A 22,078-nucleotide genomic window follows, 5' to 3' on the forward strand; every position below is an offset into this window, starting at 1 on the left:
TTGTCTTCTTGGAAGGTTGCCCTCTTTTGAAATTTTTGCTCCATTTTTGATCCCAGGATTTATTTGGAGGGCAGGTGTCATTTACAGAATTGCAAGTTGGTGAATATTTAGTGACCTTTAGCAGTGGGTTGAAAGCTGCTGTTGTGGGAAATGGCCACAAGGAGGCAGCATTTCTCCATTCCCAAATCTGAGTACTAGGGCAGCAGAGCCTTTCTGGAAGTCGTGTTCCTAGGTTGTAAATTAGAATGGAATGTGCCAGGAGAAACCCCCATAAGTTTAGGTCTCATTACTTCTTGTTTTTGTTAATTTTTTTAATCGGGGTAAGGACTAGAATATTGTTTGTCCTAGGGGTACACAATCTGGTTCATTTGTACATTATATATGTCTACTCTACAGATCCTCTTCCCATGTAAAATATTACAGAGTGTTCTGTAGACCTCCCTTGCTATATGGTCGGTCGTTTTGAAATATGTATATAATATGTATTTGGATATGTATAGTAACACTAATCTCATTTATCCATTCCCCCCACCTTTCCTTTTAGATGAGCATAGTTGGTTTTCTAAGTCTGTGAGTGTCTTTCTCTGTGGAAATATGTTCATTTGTGTCAGTGATTAGATAACGCCTCTAAGGGATATCATAGGATATAGGTCTTTTGCTTTCCGACTTACCTCATGTTTTGTGATTATCTCCAGGCTCATCTCTGGTGCCTCAAAGAGCAGTGTTTCATTGTTTTCCATGGCTAATATTCCATTGTGTACATGGACTCCTTCTTCTTTATCCATTCACCTGTTGATGGACATTTTGGTTGCTTCCCATCTTGGCTATTTTGAATAAGGCTGCAGTGCAGCCTTTGCAGCCTGTGTCTTTTCGATCCTGGTCTTCTCAGGTGAGAGGCCCAGTGGTGTGCCTGTTGCATTGAGTGGTACCTCAATTTTCACTTTTTAACGCAGTTCCTTTTGGTACTCCTTACTGGCTCTTAACCACTTTACATCTCACCAGCACCTAGAGGTTACACAGTTCTCTACAACCCCGTCAGCATTTATTGTTGGTAGACTTTTTGCTGACGGTCAGTCGACAGGTGTGAGTTGAAACCTTTTGGTTGATTAGATTGCATGAGTCTAATAATTCCTGAGGTTGAGCTTTTACCCATTTTCCTGTTTTTTTGTTTAAAGAGAGTGAGGAATACTTACCTCTGCATACTATCTTCTTGAAACATTTGCCTGTTTTGAATTTCTTTTGTCCATTCCCCACCTGAGCACAATTTTTGACGGCAGGTGTCCTTTACAGCCCTGAGCCCTTGTGAATTTTAAGTGACCAGTAGCTGTGGGTTTAAAGCTGCTCTTGCGGGAAACGGCCACAAGGGGGCAGCATTTCTCCTTTACCAAATCTGGTCACTAGGGCAACAGAGCCTTAATGGAAGTCGTGTTCTAGGTTGTAAATTACAATGGAATGTGCCGGGAAAAAGCCCTTTAAGTTTATGTGTCATTCCTTCTTGTTTGTATTTTTAACAAAATTTTTATTCTTTATCACAGCAAATTCGATTACAATGGTTTGTTTGGTCTAGGTGTGCAAGACGTGGTTCCTACACACATATACATATATCTATTCTTCTTTGGAATCTTTTCCCGTGTAGGTTATGACACAATGTTGAGTAGTCTTCTCTTGGTATTCTGTAGGTCTTTGGTGATTATATATTTCACGTGTGTTTGTATATCTCTGTTCACCTCAATATGGTAATGTACCCAATCCTCACACCTTTCCATTTGGTGAACCTTAAGTTTTTGTACTGAATCTGTGATTGCCTTTCTCTGTGGAAGTATCTTCGTTTGTATCAATTTTTAGGTAACACCTCTTTGTGGTATGATAGGATATGTGTCTTTCGTTTTCTCACTTACTCCAAGTTGCATGATTACTTCTAGAGTCATCTATGGTGCTGCAAATGGCATTGCTTCATTTTATCGCTAGCTCATAATCCATCTGTACATGTAGCAGTTCTTCTTTGTCCACCCATCTGTCGGTGGACTTTTTGGTGACTTCCATATCTTGGCTATGGTAATACTGTGCAATGCAGATTTGCCTGCCTCTTTCTTTCCAATTCTGTCTTCTTAGGTTATAGGTCCAGGAATAAGCCTCTGGATCGTACGGTAGCTCAATGTTTACCTTTTAACAGCACCTCCACTCTGCTCTCATGAGTGGCTCTCTCCAGGTTACATCCCACTTAAAGTGGAGGGTTTGCATTTCTCCACAGCACCTTCAGCATTTATTCTTTGTGGTTTTTACTGATGGTTATTCTGACTGGTGTGAGCTGATACGTCTTTGTGGCTGAATTTGCATGTGTCTCATGATCCATTAAAACTGAGCTTTAAGGCAGGTCCTTTTCATTTTTCAGGCTGTGAGTACCGCTTAGTTCTTCAAAGTGTTTTCTTAAAGTATGTATGTCATAATTTTAAAATTTTTTGGCCATTACCTCCCTGAAGACATTTTGCGGTGACCATTAGCACAGGCTTAAACCTGCGTTTGCAGGTAACGGCCAGAGGGTGGCGGTCTTTCTACGTTCCCCATGCTGGTACTAGGGCAACAGGCCTTCCGGCCAGTGGTGTTCCTCGGTTATAAATTAGAGTGTAATGTGCCTGAAGAAACCCACAAATGCTGATGTCTCCTTACTTATGTTTGTCTTTTAAATTTACCTTATATTTATTATTGGAGCAATATTACATTGTGTACATGGAAGAGTTCTTCTTGGTGCGTTCCTCTGTTGATGGACATTTTCATTGCTTCCAAATGTTGGCTATGGTCAATATGGCTGGAGTGCAGTATTGCCAGCCTGTGACGTTTTGATTCTCATTTTCTCAGGGGATAGGCCCAGCAGTGGGTATGACTGATTGACGGGTAGCTCAGTGTTTACCTTTTCAAGGCACTTCCATTGTGTTTTCATTAGTGGCTCTTACCACGTCCCCCTTAGGGCCGAGTGTACGCATTCCTCCACAGTCCCTTCAGCATTTATTTTTTGAAACATTTTTGCTGATGGCCATTCTGACTGCTGTGAGCTGATAGGGTTTTGTAATTTGGGTTTGCATGTCTTTAAAAATTCCTAAAATATATCATTTTCCCACACCTTTTTCTTTCCTCTTCTTTAAAGGAAAAGCTGTGAGTACCACATAGCTCTTGAAATTGTCTTCTTGGAAGGTTGCCCTCTTTTGAAATTTTTGCTCCATTTTTGATCCCAGGATTTATTTGGAGGGCAGGTGTCATTTACAGAATTGCAAGTTGGTGAATATTTAGTGACCTTTAGCAGTGGGTTGAAAGCTGCTGTTGTGGGAAATGGCCACAAGGAGGCAGCATTTCTCCATTCCCAAATCTGAGTACTAGGGCAGCAGAGCCTTTCTGGAAGTCGTGTTCCTAGGTTGTAAATTAGAATGGAATGTGCCAGGAGAAACCCCCATAAGTTTAGGTCTCATTACTTCTTGTTTTTGTTAATTTTTTTAATCGGGGTAAGGACTAGAATATTGTTTGTCCTAGGGGTACACAATCTGGTTCATTTGTACATTATATATGTCTACTCTACAGATCCTCTTCCCATGTAAAATATTACAGAGTGTTCTGTAGACCTCCCTTGCTATATGGTCGGTCATTTTGAAATATGTATATAATATGTATTTGGATATGTATAGTAACACTAATCTCATTTATCCATTCCCCCCACCTTTCCTTTTAGATGAGCATAGTTGGTTTTCTAAGTCTGTGAGTGTCTTTCTCTGTGGAAATATGTTCATTTGTGTCAGTGATTAGATAACGCCTCTAAGGGATATCATAGGATATAGGTCTTTTGCTTTCCGACTTACCTCATGTTTTGTGATTATCTCCAGGCTCATCTCTGGTGCCTCAAAGAGCAGTGTTTCATTGTTTTCCATGGCTAATATTCCATTGTGTACATGGACTCCTTCTTCTTTATCCATTCACCTGTTGATGGACATTTTGGTTGCTTCCCATCTTGGCTATTTTGAATAAGGCTGCAGTGCAGCCTTTGCAGCCTGTGTCTTTTCGATCCTGGTCTTCTCAGGTGAGAGGCCCAGTGGTGTGCCTGTTGCATTGAGTGGTACCTCAATTTTCACTTTTCAACGCAGTTCCTTTTGGTACTCCTTACTGGCTGTTAACCACTTTACATCTCACCAGCACCTAGAGGTTACACAGTTCTCTACAACCCCGTCAGCATTTATTGTTGGTAGACTTTTTGCTGACGGTCAGTCGACAGGTGTGAGTTGAAACCTTTTGGTTGATTAGATTGCATGAGTCTAATAATTCCTGAGGTTGAGCTTTTACCCATTTTCCTGTTTTTTTGTTTAAAGAGAGTGAGGAATACTTACCTCTGCATACTATCTTCTTGAAACATTCGCCTGTTTTGAATTTCTTTTGTCCATTCCCCACCTGAGCACAATTTTTGACGGCAGGTGTCCTTTACAGCCCTGAGCCCTTGTGAATTTTAAGTGACCAGTAGCTGTGGGTTTAAAGCTGCTCTTGCGGGAAACGGCCACAAGGGGGCAGCATTTCTCCTTTACCAAATCTGGTCACTAGGGCAACAGAGCCTTAATGGAAGTCGTGTTCTAGGTTGTAAAGTACAATGGAATGTGCCGGGAAAAAGCCCTTTAAGTGTATGTGTCATTCCTTCTTGTTTGTATTTTTAACAAAATTTTTATTCTTTATCACAGCAAATTCGATTACAATGGTTTGTTTGGTCTAGGTGTGCAAGATGTGGTTCCTTCACACATATACATATATCTATTCTTCTTTGGAATCTTTTCCCGTGTAGGTTATGACACAATGTTGAGTAGTCTTCTCTTGGTATTCTGTAGGTCTTTGGTGATTATATATTTCACGTGTGTTTGTATATCTCTGTTCACCTCAATATGGTAATGTACCCAATCCTCACACCTTTCCATTTGGTGAACCTTAAGTTTTTGTACTGAATCTGTGATTGCCTTTCTCTCTGGAAGTATCTTCGTTTGTATCAATTTTTAGGTAACACCTCTATGTGGTATGATAGGATATGTGTCTTTCGTTTTCTCACTTACTCCAAGTTGCGTGATTACTTCTAGAGTCATCTATGGTGCTGCAAATGGCATTGCTTCATTTTATCGCTAGCTCATAATCCATCTGTACATGTAGCAGTTCTTCTTTGTCCACCCATCTGTCGGTGGACTTTTTGGTGACTTCCATATCTTGGCTATGGTAATACTGTGCAATGCAGATTTGCCTGCCTCTTTCTTTCCAATTCTGTCTTCTTAGGTTATAGGTCCAGGAATAAGCCTCTGGATCGTACGGTAGCTCAATGTTTACCTTTTAACGGCACCTCCACTCTGCTCTCATGAGTGGCTCTCTCCAGGTTACATCCCACTTAAAGTGGAGGGTTTGCATTTCTTCACAGCACCTTCAGCATTTATTCTTTGTGGTTTTTTACTGATGGTTATTCTGACTGGTGTGAGCTGATACGTCTTTGTGGCTGAATTTGCATGTGTCTCATGATCCATTAAAACTGAGCTTTAAGGCAGGTCCTTTTCATTTTTCAGGCTGTGAGTACCGCTTAGTTCTTCAAAGTGTTTTCTTAAAGTATGTATGTCATAATTTTAAAATTTTTTGGCCATTACCTCCCTGAAGACATTTTGCGGTGACCATTAGCACAGGCTTAAACCTGCGTTTGCAGGTAACGGCCAGAGGGTGGCAGTCTTTCTACGTTCCCCATGCTGGTACTAGGGCAACAGGCCTTCCGGCCAGTGGTGTTCCTCGGTTATAAATTAGAGTGGAATGTGCCTGAAGAAACCCACAAATGCTGATGTCTCCTTACTTATGTTTGTCTTTTAAATTTACCTTATATTTATTATTGGAGCAATATTACATTGTGTACATGGAAGAGTTCTTCTTGGTGCGTTCCTCTGTTGATGGACATTTTCATTGCTTCCAAATGTTGGCTATGGTCAATATGGCTGGAGTGCAGGGTTGCCAGTCTGTGACGTTTTGATTCTCATTTTCTCAGGGGATAGGCCCAGCAGTGGGTATGACTGATTGACGGGTAGCTCAGTGTTTACCTTTTCAAGGCACTTCCATTGTGTTTTCATTAGTGGCTCTTACCACGTCCCCCTTAGGGCCGAGTGTACGCATTCCTCCACAGTCCCTTCAGCATTTATTTTTTGAAACATTTTTGCTGATGGCCATTCTGACTGCTGTGAGCTGATAGGGTTTTGTAATTTGGGTTTGCATGTCTTTAAAAATTCCTAAAATATATCATTTTCCCACACCTTTTCTTTCCTCTTTAAAGGAAAAGCTGTGAGTACCACATAGCTCTTGATATTGTCTTCTTGGAAGGTTGCCCTCTTTTGAAATTTTTGCTCCATTTTTGATCCCAGGATTTATTTGGAGGGCAGGTGTCATTTACAGAATGGCAAGTTGGTGAATATTTAGTGACCTTTAGCAGTGGGTTGAAAGCTGCTGTTGTGGGAAATGGCCACAAGGAGGCAGCATTTCTCCATTCCCAAATCTGAGTACTAGGGCAGCAGAGCCTTTCTGGAAGTCGTGTTCCTAGGTTGTAAATTAGAATGGAATGTGCCAGGAGAAACCCCCATAAGTTTAGGTCTCATTACTTCTTGTTTTTGTTAATTTTTTTAATCGGGGTAAGGACTAGAATATTGTTTGTCCTAGGGGTACACAATCTGGTTCATTTGTACATTATATATGTCTACTCTACAGATCCTCTTCCCATGTAAAATATTACAGAGTGTTCTGTAGACCTCCCTTGCTATATGGTCGGTCGTTTTGAAATATGTATATAATATGTATTTGGATATGTATAGTAACACTAATCTCATTTATCCATTCCCCCCACCTTTCCTTTTAGATGAGCACAGTTGGTTTTCTAAGTCTGTGAGTGTCTTTCTCTGTGGAAATATGTTCATTTGTGTCAGTGATTAGATAACGCCTCTAAGGGATATCATAGGATATAGGTCTTTTGCTTTCCGACTTACCTCATGTTTTGTGATTATCTCCAGGCTCATCTCTGGTGCCTCAAAGAGCAGTGTTTCATTGTTTTCCATGGCTAATATTCCATTGTGTACATGGACTCCTTCTTCTTTATCCATTCACCTGTTGATGGACATTTTGGTTGCTTCCCATCTTGGCTATTTTGAATAAGGCTGCAGTGCAGCCTTTGCAGCCTGTGTCTTTTCGATCCTGGTCTTCTCAGGTGAGAGGCCCAGTGGTGTGCCTGTTGGATTGAATGGTACCTCAGTTTTCACTTTTCAACGCAGTTCCTTTCGGTAGTCATTATTGGCTGTTAACCACTTTCCTTCCCACCAGCACCTAGAGGTTACACAGTTCTCTACAACCCCGTCAGCATTTATTGTTGGTAGACTTTTTGCTGACGGTCAGTCGACAGGTGTGAGTTGAAACCTTTTGGTTGATTAGATTGCATGAGTCTAATAATTCCTGAGGTTGAGCTTTTACCCATTTTCCTGTTTTTTTGTTTAAAGAGAGTGAGGAATACTTACCTCTGCATACTATCTTCTTGAAACATTCGCCTGTTTTGAATTTCTTTTGTCCATTCCCCACCTGAGCACAATTTTTGACGGCAGGTGTCCTTTACAGCCCTGAGCCCTTGTGAATTTTAAGTGACCAGTAGCTGTGGGTTTAAAGCTGCTCTTGCGGGAAACGGCCACAAGGGGGCAGCATTTCTCCTTTACCAAATCTGGTCACTAGGGCAACAGAGCCTTAATGGAAGTCGTGTTCTAGGTTGTAAATTGCAATGGAATGTGCCGGGAAAAAGCCCTTTAAGTTTATGTGTCATTCCTTCTTGTTTGTATTTTTAACAAAATTTTTATTCTTTATCACAGCAAATTCGATTACAATGGTTTGTTTGGTCTAGGTGTGCAAGACGTGGTTCCTTCACACATATACATATATCTATTCTTCTTTGGAATCTTTTCCCGTGTAGGTTATGACACAATGTTGAGTAGTCTTCTCCTGGTATTCTGTAGGTCTTTGGTGATTATATATTTCACGTGTGTTTGTATATCTCTGTTCACCTCAATATGGTAATGTACCCAATCCTCACACCTTTCCATTTGGTGAACCTTAAGTTTTTGTACTGAATCTGTGATTGCCTTTCTCTGTGGAAGTATCTTCGTTTGTATCAATTTTTAGGTAACACCTCTATGTGGTATGATAGGATATGTGTCTTTCGTTTTCTCACTTATTCCAAGTTGCGTGATTACTTCTAGAGTCATCTATGGTGCTGCAAATGGCATTGCTTCATTTTATCGCTAGCTCATAATCCATCTGTACATGTAGCAGTTCTTCTTTGTCCACCCATCTGTCGGTGGACTTTTTGGTGACATCCATATCTTGGCTATGGTAATACTGTGCAATGCAGATTTGCCTGCCTCTTTCTTTCCAATTCTGTCTTCTTAGGTTATAGGTCCAGGAATAAGCCTCTGGATCGTACGGTAGCTCAATGTTTACCTTTTAACGGCACCTCCACTCTGCTCTCGTGAGTGGCTCTCTCCAGGTTATATCCCACTTAAAGTGGAGGGTTTGCATTTCTCCACAGCACCTTCAGCATTTATTCTTTGTGGTTTTTTACTGATGGTTATTCTGACTGGTGTGAGCTGATACGTCTTTGTGGCTGAATTTGCATGTGTCTCATGATCCATTAAAACTGAGCTTTAAGGCAGGTCCTTTTCATTTTTCAGGCTGTGAGTACCGCTTAGTTCTTCAAAGTGTTTTCTTAAAGTATGTATGTCATAATTTTAAAATTTTTTGGCCATTACCTCCCTGAAGACATTTTGCGGTGACCATTAGCACAGGCTTAAACCTGCGTTTGCAGGTAACGGCCAGAGGGTGGCGGTCTTTCTACGTTCCCCATGCTGGTACTAGGGCAACAGGCCTTCCGGCCAGTGGTGTTCCTCGGTTATGAATTAGAGTGGAATGTGCCTGAAGAAACCCACAAATGCTGATGTCTCCTTACTTATGTTTGTCTTTTAAATTTACCTTATATTTATTATTGGAGCAATATTACATTGTGTACATGGAACAGTTCTTCTTGGTGCGTTCCTCTGTTGATGGACATTTTCATTGCTTCCAAATGTTGGCTATGGTCAATATGGCTGGAGTGCAGGATTGCCAGCCTGTGACGTTTTGATTCTCATTTTCTCAGGGGATAGGCCCAGCAGTGGGTATGACTGATTGACGGGTAGCTCAGTGTTTACCTTTTCAAGGCACTTCCATCGTGTTTTCATTAGTGGCTCTTACCACGTCCCCCTTAGGGCCGAGTGTACGCATTCCTCCACAGTCCCTTCAGCATTTATTTTTTGAAACATTTTTGCTGATGGCCATTCTGACTGCTGTGAGCTGATAGGTTTTTGTAATTTGGGTTTGCATGTCTTTAAAAATTCCTAAAATATATCATTTTCCCACACCTTTTTCTTTCCTCTTCTTTAAAGGAAAAGCTGTGAGTACCACATAGCTCTTGAAATTGTCTTCTTGGAAGGTTGCCCTCTTTTGAAATTTTTGCTCCATTTTTGATCCCAGGATTTATTTGGAGGGCAGGTGTCATTTACAGAATGGCAAGTTGGTGAATATTTAGTGACCTTTAGCAGTGGGTTGAAAGCTGCTGTTGTGGGAAATGGCCACAAGGAGGCAGCATTTCTCCATTCCCAAATCTGAGTACTAGGGCAGCAGAGCCTTTCTGGAAGTCGTGTTCCTAGGTTGTAAATTAGAATGGAATGTGCCAGGAGAAACCCCCATAAGTTTAGGTCTCATTACTTCTTGTTTTTGTTAATTTTTTTAATCGGGGTAAGGACTAGAATATTGTTTGTCCTAGGGGTACACAATCTGGTTCAATTGTACATTATATATGTCTACTCTACAGATCCTCTTCCCATGTAAAATATTACAGAGTGTTCTGTAGACCTCCCTTGCTATATGGTCGGTCGTTTTGAAATATGTATATAATATGTATTTGGATATGTATAGTAACACTAATCTCATTTATCCATTCCCCCCACCTTTCCTTTTAGATGAGCATAGTTGGTTTTCTAAGTCTGTGAGTGTCTTTCTCTGTGGAAATATGTTCATTTGTGTCAGTGATTAGATAACGCCTCTAAGGGATATCATAGGATATAGGTCTTTTGCTTTCCGACTTACCTCATGTTTTGTGATTATCTCCAGGCTCATCTCTGGTGCCTCAAAGAGCAGTGTTTCATTGTTTTCCATGGCTAATATTCCATTGTGTACATGGACTCCTTCTTCTTTATCCATTCACCTGTTGATGGACATTTTGGCTGCTTCCCATCTTGGCTATTTTGAATAAGGCTGCAGTGCAGCCTTTGCAGCCTGTGTCTTTTCGATCCTGGTCTTCTCAGGTGAGAGGCCCAGTGGTGTGCCTGTTGCATTGAGTGGTACCTCAATTTTCACTTTTTAACGCAGTTCCTTTTGGTACTCCTTACTGGCTCTTAACCACTTTACATCTCACCAGCACCTAGAGGTTACACAGTTCTCTACAACCCCGTCAGCATTTATTGTTGGTAGACTTTTTGCTGACGGTCAGTCGACAGGTGTGAGTTGAAACCTTTTGGTTGATTAGATTGCATGAGTCTAATAATTCCTGAGGTTGAGCTTTTACCCATTTTCCTGTTTTTTTGTTTAAAGAGAGTGAGGAATACTTACCTCTGCATACTATCTTCTTGAAACATTTGCCTGTTTTGAATTTCTTTTGTCCATTCCCCACCTGAGCACAATTTTTGACGGCAGGTGTCCTTTACAGCCCTGAGCCCTTGTGAATTTTAAGTGACCAGTAGCTGTGGGTTTAAAGCTGCTCTTGCGGGAAACGGCCACAAGGGGGCAGCATTTCTCCTTTACCAAATCTGGTCACTAGGGCAACAGAGCCTTAATGGAAGTCGTGTTCTAGGTTGTAAATTACAATGGAATGTGCCGGGAAAAAGCCCTTTAAGTTTATGTGTCATTCCTTCTTGTTTGTATTTTTAACAAAATTTTTATTCTTTATCACAGCAAATTCGATTACAATGGTTTGTTTGGTCTAGGTGTGCAAGACGTGGTTCCTACACACATATACATATATCTATTCTTCTTTGGAATCTTTTCCCGTGTAGGTTATGACACAATGTTGAGTAGTCTTCTCTTGGTATTCTGTAGGTCTTTGGTGATTATATATTTCACGTGTGTTTGTATATCTCTGTTCACCTCAATATGGTAATGTACCCAATCCTCACACCTTTCCATTTGGTGAACCTTAAGTTTTTGTACTGAATCTGTGATTGCCTTTCTCTGTGGAAGTATCTTCGTTTGTATCAATTTTTAGGTAACACCTCTTTGTGGTATGATAGGATATGTGTCTTTCGTTTTCTCACTTACTCCAAGTTGCATGATTACTTCTAGAGTCATCTATGGTGCTGCAAATGGCATTGCTTCATTTTATCGCTAGCTCATAATCCATCTGTACATGTAGCAGTTCTTCTTTGTCCACCCATCTGTCGGTGGACTTTTTGGTGACTTCCATATCTTGGCTATGGTAATACTGTGCAATGCAGATTTGCCTGCCTCTTTCTTTCCAATTCTGTCTTCTTAGGTTATAGGTCCAGGAATAAGCCTCTGGATCGTACGGTAGCTCAATGTTTACCTTTTAACAGCACCTCCACTCTGCTCTCATGAGTGGCTCTCTCTAGGTTACATCCCACTTAAAGTGGAGGGTTTGCATTTCTCCACAGCACCTTCAGCATTTATTCTTTGTGGTTTTTACTGATGGTTATTCTGACTGGTGTGAGCTGATACGTCTTTGTGGCTGAATTTGCATGTGTCTCATGATCCATTAAAACTGAGCTTTAAGGCAGGTCCTTTTCATTTTTCAGGCTGTGAGTACCGCTTAGTTCTTCAAAGTGTTTTCTTAAAGTATGTATGTCATAATTTTAAAATTTTTTGGCCATTACCTCCCTGAAGACATTTTGCGGTGACCATTAGCACAGGCTTAAACCTGCGTTTGCAGGTAACGGCCAGAGGGTGGCGGTCTTTCTACGTTCCCCATGCTGGTACTAGGGCAACAGGCCTTCCGGCCAGTGGTGTTCCTCGGTTATAAATTAGAGTGTAATGTGCCTGAAGAAACCCACAAATGCTGATGTCTCCTTACTTATGTTTGTCTTTTAAATTTACCTTATATTTATTATTGGAGCAATATTACATTGTGTACATGGAAGAGTTCTTCTTGGTGCGTTCCTCTGTTGATGGACATTTTCATTGCTTCCAAATGTTGGCTATGGTCAATATGGCTGGAGTGCAGTATTGCCAGCCTGTGACGTTTTGATTCTCATTTTCTCAGGGGATAGGCCCAGCAGTGGGTATGACTGATTGACGGGTAGCTCAGTGTTTACCTTTTCAAGGCACTTCCATTGTGTTTTCATTAGTGGCTCTTACCACGTCCCCCTTAGGGCCGAGTGTACGCATTCCTCCACAGTCCCTTCAGCATTTATTTTTTGAAACATTTTTGCTGATGGCCATTCTGACTGCTGTGAGCTGATAGGGTTTTGTAATTTGGGTTTGCATGTCTTTAAAAATTCCTAAAATATATCATTTTCCCACACCTTTTTCTTTCCTCTTCTTTAAAGGAAAAGCTGTGAGTACCACATAGCTCTTGAAATTGTCTTCTTGGAAGGTTGCCCTCTTTTGAAATTTTTGCTCCATTTTTGATCCCAGGATTTATTTGGAGGGCAGGTGTCATTTACAGAATTGCAAGTTGGTGAATATTTAGTGACCTTTAGCAGTGGGTTGAAAGCTGCTGTTGTGGGAAATGGCCACAAGGAGGCAGCATTTCTCCATTCCCAAATCTGAGTACTAGGGCAGCAGAGCCTTTCTGGAAGTCGTGTTCCTAGGTTGTAAATTAGAATGGAATGTGCCAGGAGAAACCCCCATAAGTTTAGGTCTCATTACTTCTTGTTTTTGTTAATTTTTTTAATCGGGGTAAGGACTAGAATATTGTTTGTCCTAGGGGTACACAATCTGGTTCATTTGTACATTATATATGTCTACTCTACAGATCCTCTTCCCATGTAAAATATTACAGAGTGTTCTGTAGACCTCCCTTGCTATATGGTCGGTCGTTTTGAAATATGTATATAATATGTATTTGGATATGTATAGTAACACTAATCTCATTTATCCATTCCCCCCACCTTTCCTTTTAGATGAGCATAGTTGGTTTTCTAAGTCTGTGAGTGTCTTTCTCTGTGGAAATATGTTCATTTGTGTCAGTGATTAGATAACGCCTCTAAGGGATATCATAGGATATAGGTCTTTTGCTTTCCGACTTACCTCATGTTTTGTGATTATCTCCAGGCTCATCTCTGGTGCCTCAAAGAGCAGTGTTTCATTGTTTTCCATGGCTAATATTCCATTGTGTACATGGACTCCTTCTTCTTTATCCATTCACCTGTTGATGGACATTTTGGTTGCTTCCCATCTTGGCTATTTTGAATAAGGCTGCAGTGCAGCCTTTGCAGCCTGTGTCTTTTCGATCCTGGTCTTCTCAGGTGAGAGGCCCAGTGGTGTGCCTGTTGCATTGAGTGGTACCTCAATTTTCACTTTTCAACGCAGTTCCTTTTGGTACTCCTTACTGGCTGTTAACCACTTTACATCTCACCAGCACCTAGAGGTTACACAGTTCTCTACAACCCCGTCAGCATTTATTGTTGGTAGACTTTTTGCTGACGGTCAGTCGACAGGTGTGAGTTGAAACCTTTTGGTTGATTAGATTGCATGAGTCTAATAATTCCTGAGGTTGAGCTTTTACCCATTTTCCTGTTTTTTTGTTTAAAGAGAGTGAGGAATACTTACCTCTGCATACTATCTTCTTGAAACATTCGCCTGTTTTGAATTTCTTTTGTCCATTCCCCACCTGAGCACAATTTTTGACGGCAGGTGTCCTTTACAGCCCTGAGCCCTTGTGAATTTTAAGTGACCAGTAGCTGTGGGTTTAAAGCTGCTCTTGCGGGAAACGGCCACAAGGGGGCAGCATTTCTCCTTTACCAAATCTGGTCACTAGGGCAACAGAGCCTTAATGGAAGTCGTGTTCTAGGTTGTAAAGTACAATGGAATGTGCCGGGAAAAAGCCCTTTAAGTGTATGTGTCATTCCTTCTTGTTTGTATTTTTAACAAAATTTTTATTCTTTATCACAGCAAATTCGATTACAATGGTTTGTTTGGTCTAGGTGTGCAAGATGTGGTTCCTTCACACATATACATATATCTATTCTTCTTTGGAATCTTTTCCCGTGTAGGTTATGACACAATGTTGAGTAGTCTTCTCTTGGTATTCTGTAGGTCTTTGGTGATTATATATTTCACGTGTGTTTGTATATCTCTGTTCACCTCAATATGGTAATGTACCCAATCCTCACACCTTTCCATTTGGTGAACCTTAAGTTTTTGTACTGAATCTGTGATTGCCTTTCTCTCTGGAAGTATCTTCGTTTGTATCAATTTTTAGGTAACACCTCTTTGTGGTATGATAGGATATGTGTCTTTCGTTTTCTCACTTACTCCAAGTTGCGTGATTACTTCTAGAGTCATCTATGGTGCTGCAAATGGCATTGCTTCATTTTATCGCTAGCTCATAATCCATCTGTACATGTAGCAGTTCTTCTTTGTCCACCCATCTGTCGGTGGACTTTTTGGTGACTTCCATATCTTGGCTATGGTAATACTGTGCAATGCAGATTTGCCTGCCTCTTTCTTTCCAATTCTGTCTTCTTAGGTTATAGGTCCAGGAATAAGCCTCTGGATCGTACGGTAGCTCAATGTTTACCTTTTAACGGCACCTCCACTCTGCTCTCATGAGTGGCTCTCTCCAGGTTACATCCCACTTAAAGTGGAGGGTTTGCATTTCTTCACAGCACCTTCAGCATTTATTCTTTGTGGTTTTTTACTGATGGTTATTCTGACTGGTGTGAGCTGATACGTCTTTGTGGCTGAATTTGCATGTGTCTCATGATCCATTAAAACTGAGCTTTAAGGCAGGTCCTTTTCATTTTTCAGGCTGTGAGTACCGCTTAGTTCTTCAAAGTGTTTTCTTAAAGTATGTATGTCATAATTTTAAAATTTTTTGGCCATTACCTCCCTGAAGACATTTTGCGGTGACCATTAGCACAGGCTTAAACCTGCGTTTGCAGGTAACGGCCAGAGGGTGGCAGTCTTTCTACGTTCCCCATGCTGGTACTAGGGCAACAGGCCTTCCGGCCAGTGGTGTTCCTCGGTTATAAATTAGAGTGGAATGTGCCTGAAGAAACCCACAAATGCTGATGTCTCCTTACTTATGTTTGTCTTTTAAATTTACCTTATATTTATTATTGGAGCAATATTACATTGTGTACATGGAACAGTTCTTCTTGGTGCGTTCCTCTGTTGATGGACATTTTCATTGCTTCCAAATGTTGGCTATGGTCAATATGGCTGGAGTGCAGGGTTGCCAGTCTGTGACGTTTTGATTCTCATTTTCTCAGGGGATAGGCCCAGCAGTGGGTATGACTGATTGACGGGTAGCTCAGTGTTTACCTTTTCAAGGCACTTCCATTGTGTTTTCATTAGTGGCTCTTACCACGTCCCCCTTAGGGCCGAGTGTACGCATTCCTCCACAGTCCCTTCAGCATTTATTTTTTGAAACATTTTTGCTGATGGCCATTCTGACTGCTGTGAGCTGATAGGGTTTTGTAATTTGGGTTTGCATGTCTTTAAAAATTCCTAAAATATATCATTTTCCCACACCTTTTCTTTCCTCTTTAAAGGAAAAGCTGTGAGTACCACATAGCTCTTGATATTGTCTTCTTGGAAGGTTGCCCTCTTTTGAAATTTTTGCTCCATTTTTGATCCCAGGATTTATTTGGAGGGCAGGTGTCATTTACAGAATGGCAAGTTGGTGAATATTTAGTGACCTTTAGCAGTGGGTTGAAAGCTGCTGTTGTGGGAAATGGCCACAAGGAGGCAGCATTTCTCCATTCCCAAATCTGAGTACTAGGGCAGCAGAGCCTTTCTGGAAGTCGTGTTCCTAGGTTGTAAATTAGAATGGAATGTGCCAGGAGAAACCCCCATAAGTTTAGGTCTCATTACTTCTTGTTTTTGTTAATTTTTTTAATCGGGGTAAGGACTAGAATATTGTTTGTCCTAGGGGTACACAATCTGGTTCATTTGTACATTATATATGTCTACTCTACAGATCCTCTTCCCATGTAAAATATTACAGAGTGTTCTGTAGACCTCCCTTGCTATATGGTCGGTCGTTTTGAAATATGTATATAATATGTATTTGGATATGTATAGTAACACTAATCTCATTTATCCATTCCCCCCACCTTTCCTTTTAGATGAGCATAGTTGGTTTTCTAAGTCTGTGAGTGTCTTTCTCTGTGGAAATATGTTCATTTGTGTCAGTGATTAGATAACGCCTCTAAGGGATATCATAGGATATAGGTCTTTTGCTTTCCGACTTACCTCATGTTTTGTGATTATCTCCAGGCTCATCTCTGGTGCCTCAAAGAGCAGTGTTTCATTGTTTTCCATGGCTAATATTCCATTGTGTACATGGACTCCTTCTTCTTTATCCATTCACCTGTTGATGGACATTTTGGTTGCTTCCCATCTTGGCTATTTTGAATAAGGCTGCAGTGCAGCATTTGCAGCCTGTGTCTTTTCGATCCTGGTCTTCTCAGGTGAGAGGCCCAGTGGTGTGCCTGTTGCATTGAGTGGTACCTCAGTTTTCACTTTTCAACGCAGTTCCTTTCGGTGGTCATTATTGGCTGTTAACCACTTTCCATCCCACCAGCACCTAGAGGTTACACAGTTCTCTACAACCCCGTCAGCATTTATTGTTGGTAGACTTTTTGCTGACGGTCAGTCGACAGGTGTGAGTTGGAACCTTTTGGTTGATTAGATTGCATGAGTCTAATCATTCCTGAGGTTGAGCTTTTACCCATTTTCCTGTTTTTTTGTTTAAAGAGAGTGAGGAATACTTACCTCTGCATACTATCTTCTTGAAACATTCGCCTGTTTTGAATTTCTTTTGTCCATTCCCCACCTGAGCACAATTTTTGACGGCAGGTGTCCTTTACAGCCCTGAGCCCTTGTGAATTTTAAGTGACCAGTAGCTGTGGGTTTAAAGCTGCTCTTGCGGGAAACGGCCACAAGGGGGCAGCATTTCTCCTTTACCAAATCTGGTCACTAGGGCAACAGAGCCTTAATGAAAGTCGTGTTCTAGGTTGTAAATTACAATGGAATGTGCCGGGAAAAAGCCCTTTAAGTTTATGTGTCATTCCTTCTTGTTTGTATTTTTAACAAAATTTTTATTCTTTATCACAGCAAATTCGATTACAATGGTTTGTTTGGTCTAGGTGTGCAAGACGTGGTTCCTTCACACATATACATATATCTATTCTTCTTTGGAATCTTTTCCCGTGTAGGTTATGACACAATGTTGAGTAGTCTTCTCTTGGTATTCTGTAGGTCTTTGGTGATTATATATTTCACGTGTGTTTGTATATCTCTGTTCACCTCAATATGGTAATGTACCCAATCCTCACACGTTTCCATTTGGTGAACCTTAAGTTTTTGTACTGAATCGGTGATTGCCTTTCTCTGTGGAAGTATCTTCGTTTGTATCAATTTTTAGGTAACACCTCTATGTGGTATGATAGGATATGGGTCTTTCGTTTTCTCACTTACTCCAAGTTGCGTGATTACTTCTAGAGTCATCTATGGTGCTGCAAATGGCATTGCTTCATTTTATCGCTAGCTCATAATCCATCTGTACATGTAGCAGTTCTTCTTTGCCCACCCATCTGTCGGTGGACTTTTTGGTGACTTCCATATCTTGGCTATGGTAATACTGTGCAATGCAGATTTGCCTGCCTCTTTCTTTCCAATTCTGTCTTCTTAGGTTATAGGTCCAGGAATAAGCCTCTGGATCGTACGGTAGCTCAATGTTTACCTTTTAACGGCACCTCCACTCTGCTCTCGTGAGTGGCTCTCTCCAGGTTACATCCGACTTAAAGTGGAGGGTTTGCATTTCTCCACAGCACCTTCAGCATTTATTCTTTGTGGTTTTTTACTGATGGTTATTCTGACTGGTGTGAGCTGATACGTCTTTGTGGCTGAATTTGCATGTGTCTCATGATCCATTAAAACTGAGCTTTAAGGCAGGTCCTTTTCATTTTTCAGGCTGTGAGTACCGCTTAGTTCTTCAAAGTGTTTTCTTAAAGTATGTATGTCATAATTTTAAAATTTTTTGGCCATTACCTCCCTGAAGACATTTTGCGGTGACCATTAGCACAGGCTTAAACCTGCGTTTGCAGGTAACGGCCAGAGGGTGGCGGTCTTTCTACGTTCCCCATGCTGGTACTAGGGCAACAGGCCTTCCGGCCAGTGGTGTTCCTCGGTTATAAATTAGAGTGGATTGTGCCTGAAGAAACCCACAAATGCTGATGTCTCCTTACTTATGTTTGTCTTTTAAATTTACCTTATATTTATTATTGGAGCAATATTACATTGTGTACATGGAAGAGTTCTTCTTGGTGCTTTCCTCTGTTGATGGACATTTTCATTGCTTCCAAATGTTGGCTATGGTCAATATGGCTGGAGTGCAGGATTGCCAGCCTGTGACGTTTTGATTCTCATTTTCTCAGGGGATAGGCCCAGCAGTGGGTATGACTGATTGACGGGTAGCTCAGTGTTTACCTTTTCAAGGCACTTCCATTGTGTTTTCATTAGTGGCTCTTACCACGTCCCCCTTAGGGCCGAGTGTACGCATTCCTCCACAGTCCCTTCAGCATTTATTTTTTGAAACATTTTTGCTGATGGCCAGTCTGACTGCTGTGAGCTGATAGGTTTTTGTAATTTGGGTTTGCATGTCTTTAAAAATTCCTAAAATATATCATTTTCCCACACCTTTTTCTTTCCTCTTCTTTAAAGGAAAAGCTGTGAGTACCACATAGCTCTTGAAATTGTCTTCTTGGAAGGTTGCCCTCTTTTGAAATTTTTGCTCCATTTTTGATCCCAGGATTTATTTGGAGGGCAGGTGTCATTTACAGAATGGCAAGTTGGTGAATATTTAGTGACCTTTAGCAGTGGGTTGAAAGCTGCTGTTGTGGGAAATGGCCACAAGGAGGCAGCATTTCTCCATTCCCAAATCTGAGTACTAGGGCAGCAGAGCCTTTCTGGAAGTCGTGTTCCTAGGTTGTAAATTAGAATGGAATGTGCCAGGAGAAACCCCCATAAGTTTAGGTCTCATTACTTCTTGTTTTTGTTAATTTTTTTAATCGGGGTAAGGACTAGAATATTGTTTGTCCTAGGGGTACACAATCTGGTTCATTTGTACATTATATATGTCTACTCTACAGATCCTCTTCCCATGTAAAATATTACAGAGTGTTCTGTAGACCTCCCTTGCTATATGGTCGGTCGTTTTGAAATATGTATATAATATGTATTTGGATATGTATAGTAACACTAATCTCATTTATCCATTCCCCCCACCTTTCCTTTTAGATGAGCATAGTTGGTTTTCTAAGTCTGTGAGTGTCTTTCTCTGTGGAAATATGTTCATTTGTGTCAGTGATTAGATAACGCCTCTAAGGGATATCATAGGATATAGGTCTTTTGCTTTCCGACTTACCTCATGTTTTGTGATTATCTCCAGGCTCATCTCTGGTGCCTCAAAGAGCAGTGTTTCATTGTTTTCCATGGCTAATATTCCATTGTGTACATGGACTCCTTCTTCTTTATCCATTCACCTGTTGATGGACATTTTGGTTGCTTCCCATCTTGGCTATTTTGAATAAGGCTGCAGTGCAGCCTTTGCAGCCTGTGTCTTTTCGATCCTGGTCTTCTCAGGTGAGAGGCCCAGTGGTGTGCCTGTTGCATTGAGTGGTACCTCAATTTTCACTTTTTAACGCAGTTCCTTTTGGTACTCCTTACTGGCTGTTAACCACTTTACATCTCACCAGCACCTAGAGGTTACACAGTTCTCTACAACCCCGTCAGCATTTATTGTTGGTAGACTTTTTGCTGACGGTCAGTGGACAGGTGTGAGTTGAAACCTTTTGGTTGATTAGATTGCATGAGTCTAATAATTCCTGAGGTTGAGCTTTTACCCATTTTCCTGTTTTTTTGTTTAAAGAGAGTGAGGAATACTTACCTCTGCATACTATCTTCTTGAAACATTCGCCTGTTTTGAATTTCTTTTGTCCATTCCCCACCTGAGCACAATTTTTGACGGCAGGTGTCCTTTACAGCCCTGAGCCCTTGTGAATTTTAAGTGACCAGTAGCTGTGGGTTTAAAGCTGCTCTTGCGGGAAACGGCCACAAGGGGGCAGCATTTCTCCTTTACCAAATCTGGTCACTAGGGCAACAGAGCCTTAATGGAAGTCGTGTTCTAGGTTGTAAGTTACAATGGAATGTGCCGGGAAAAAGCCCTTTAAGTGTATGTGTCATTCCTTCTTGTTTGTATTTTTAACAAAATTTTTATTCTTTATCACAGCAAATTCGATTACAATGGTTTGTTTGGTCTAGGTGTGCAAGACGTGGTTCCTTCACACATATACATATATCTATTCTTCTTTGGAATCTTTTCCCGTGTAGGTTATGACACAATGTTGAGTAGTCTTCTCTTGGTATTCTGTAGGTCTTTGGTGATTATATATTTCACGTGTGTTTGTATATCTCTGTTCACCTCAATATGGTAATGTACCCAATACTCACACCTTTCCATTTGGTGAACCTTAAGTTTTTGTACTGAATCTGTGATTGCCTTTCTCTGTGGAAGTATCTTCGTTTGTATCAATTTTTAGGTAACACCTCTTTGTGGTATGATAGGATATGTGTCTTTCGTTTTCTCACTTACTCCAAGTTGCGTGATTACTTCTAGAGTCATCTATGGTGCTGCAAATGGCATTGCTTCATTTTATCGCTAGCTCATAATCCATCTGTACATGTAGCAGTTCTTCTTTGTCCACCCATCTGTCGGTGGACTTTTTGGTGACTTCCATATCTTGGCTATGGTAATACTGTGCAATGCAGATTTGCCTGCCTCTTTCTTTCCAATTCTGTCTTCTTAGGTTATAGGTCCAGGAATAAGCCTCTGGATCGTACGGTAGCTCAATGTTTACCTTTTAACGGCACCTCCACTCTGCTCTCATGAGTGGCTCTCTCCAGGTTACATCCCACTTAAAGTGGAGGGTTTGCATTTCTCCACAGCACCTTCAGCATTTATTCTTTGTGGTTTTTTACTGATGGTTATTCTGACTGGTGTGAGCTGATACGTCTTTGTGGCTGAATTTGCATGTGTCTCATGATCCATTAAAACTGAGCTTTAAGGCAGGTCCTTTTCATTTTTCAGGCTGTGAGTACCGCTTAGTTCTTCAAAGTGTTTTCTTAAAGTATGTATGTCATAATTTTAAAATTTTTTGGCCATTACCTCCCTGAAGACATTTTGCGGTGACCATTAGCACAGGCTTAAACCTGCGTTTGCAGGTAACGGCCAGAGGGTGGCGGTCTTTCTACGTTCCCCATGCTGGTACTAGGGCAACAGGCCTTCCGGCCAGTGGTGTTCCTCGGTTATAAATTAGAGTGGAATGTGCCTGAAGAAACCCACAAATGCTGATGTCTCCTTACTTATGTTTGTCTTTTAAATTTACCTTATATTTATTATTGGAGCAATATTACATTGTGTACATGGAACAGTTCTTCTTGGTGCGTTCCTCTGTTGATGGACATATTCATTGCTTCCAAATGTTGGCTATGGTCAATATGGCTGGAGTGCAGGATTGCCAGCCTGTGACGTTTTGATTCTCATTTTCTCAGGGGATAGGCCCAGCAGCGGGTATGACTGATTGACGGGTAGCTCAGTGTTTACCTTTTCAAGGCACTTCCATTGTGTTTTCATTAGTGGCTCTTACCACGTCCCCCTTAGGGCCGAGTGTACGCATTCCTCCACAGTCCCTTCAGCATTTATTTTTTGAAACATTTTTGCTGATGGCCATTC

This window comes from Eschrichtius robustus, chromosome 5, assembly GCF_028021215.1.
Source record: "Eschrichtius robustus isolate mEscRob2 chromosome 5, mEscRob2.pri, whole genome shotgun sequence".
NCBI lineage: Eukaryota > Metazoa > Chordata > Mammalia > Artiodactyla > Eschrichtiidae > Eschrichtius > Eschrichtius robustus.